Here is a 2,525-nt window from a genome sequence, read left to right on the forward strand (position 1 = left end):
TGGCCATAGCCGATACAGTTACCAGTACCAGATAAACTTTTGGCAACTGAAGATGTTTGGGGTCTCAGCTTACTTCAGGAACGAAGAAGTTCAGGAGGATGAATTAGAAATAATATCAAATTCCCGATAACTTACAAAGGTAGGTTATGCAGCGGCACAGAGGTGCGCATTACTTACTTCCTTTCATCCAATAAATTCTATGTAATTTTGCTGATGAAGTTCAAAGTCTACTGTTTTTCAGCTGTAACTTGAAAAAAAATGCAGGATATTTCTGAAATATTCCTGGATCACAACATTAGAACTTTTTTCGTAACATTTTCCTGTACAATAATATTGTCCTCCGGTAAGTAGATCTAGGCCTAGATTCTTGTGAAATTTGTGCTGAAACTCGAACCATGCAGAGATAGATTAAACAGCTCTAGATCTATACTATAAACATTAAATATTATAGATCTGGAATCTAGATCTAGATCAGATGTAATGATTTGAGGCTTCACGAATTAGAAATGCTAAATAAACCATAAAGAGAGAAACTCGCAAATTGCACACATCCGCAAATTCAATAAAGATTTAAAAATGGACTCAAAATGCGGGCCAACTCTTCTCTTCCAGAATCGTAGAACACATCACAAGTCCTTTTAATCTTTAGGCATATTTCTTCTATTTCGCTTTTTACAAAATGCTCTACCCTGCCCCCCTCCCCCCCACACACACACACAATCGGCATCCCCCGAAAAAATCCTAAAACCGAAATGTGCGAGACCGCCGGGTTTTCTAAGGTAGTGTGGGTTTTTTTTTTTTTTTATTTAGCTTTAATTTGTTGGTGTGTTTGTTTGTTTGTTTGTTTTAGTACGGATTTTATGACTCGTGCATCACAAATAGGTAAAAAAAAAAAAAGTGACGGAGGTTAGAGGTGTTATTAGAGAGTAACGTACCGGTACACAGAAAAGAAAGGGGGGGGGGAGAGGTAAGGACAATCCATCTTAATACGTGTTAAGTAAGAAAGAAGGAGCAAACCACACCAGAGTACATGCCAACCGCCCACTTTGGTCTAAAGAGATCACTTAAATTATACAGTAACTTAATTATATAACGGAAAGGGACAAAAATGGGAGATTCTATCTTCTTCCGGTTTACGGCTATTTTCGGGCTAATCGTGTTCGGTTTTTAAAGCGGACTAAACTCTTGTTTTAGTAAACGTTTTGCGGCACTTGCAACGCGATTGGGTCATATAAGTGCCAAAGATTAGAGGTGTTACAAGAGAGTAACAAACGTAAAAAAGAAGGAGGAGAGATAAAGACGATAGTTGTTTGATAGGAAAGAAGGATCGGAGAAAGCCATACCAGAGTACCCGCCAATCACCCACTCTACTGTAAGTTAGAATTATGTATAGAGGACAGCGGATAGTAGTCAGTTGGAAGTATTAGGCTACTGGCAGCTGATTGTAAGCCTTTTTCTTTTCTTTCGCTCCGCAGCTTCTGATATTTTGGTCTATCTTGTATCCCCGCACTCACTAAATGACTGTTGTTGTATCGATGTGCTTATATATATATATATATATATATATATATATATATATATATATATATATATATATATATATAAGGCAGCGTGGTGGAATCAAAGATAGTGGAATCAGGCTCTCGTCAGTTTTTGGGCATGTAGAGTTATTGGTATCATCTTAAAGCTTGTTCACTTGTCTTTATTTGGACGAAAAAAATATCCATTTATCTTGAATACAATTCGAGATATTTGTGAATGAAAGAGGTGGGGGTCACCTGTTTTCAGATGTAAAATTAGTGAGAAAATGGCCGCTAAAGATTAGTTATTTCCTAATTTTCCTTAGCTTTAGAGTCTGTGGTAACTGAAAATTTACTTGCTTTGTGCCTTTCATCAACGTTTTTCGTAAAATCCACACAGAAATGAGTTCTTTAATGGGCATGAAAGGTGTTGAGCCAAAAAACAAAAATTTGATAAAAATTCACAAACCAACAGAAAAAAGCAAGTTTCTTCACTTTGATTATTTTGACGAGAGCCTGATTCCACCACGCTGCCTCACAAGAGGCGGACCGATTAAACCATGCCTGTTGGAAGCAGCCTTGGCCCAATAGGATACAAAAGACAAAAATACAGCAAGGCAAAAGAAGAATTATAAAGTGATATCTCACATTTTTTGGCCGCTTTGAGTTACTAAGACCAAGAAGGTCTGAAACCTAGTAATTATGTTCTATCTGTCCTATCAAAATCGTTAGATTATTTGAAGTCGTTATCAAGATGTTCAAAGAATTGTATTCGAAAAGCTTGCTTCGCATGTTGTGAAAATCAGAATTCTTAACGTCAAATTTCTCAAAACTAGGTACTGAGCAGATAGAACTTTGTAATTGTAGGGTAGCGATTTGTGTCAAAACAGTTATTTTCTATAATATTTTATTCTGAAGACTGTAGCTGTAGAACTTATATATTATATTTATATATAATTTGTGACCATGTCCGTGGCTGACACCCCCCCCCCCCCCCCCCCCCAC

Source organism: Aplysia californica, unplaced genomic scaffold (genome assembly GCF_000002075.1).
Source record: "Aplysia californica isolate F4 #8 unplaced genomic scaffold, AplCal3.0 scaffold00241, whole genome shotgun sequence".
Classification (NCBI taxonomy): Eukaryota; Metazoa; Mollusca; class Gastropoda; order Aplysiida; family Aplysiidae; genus Aplysia; species Aplysia californica.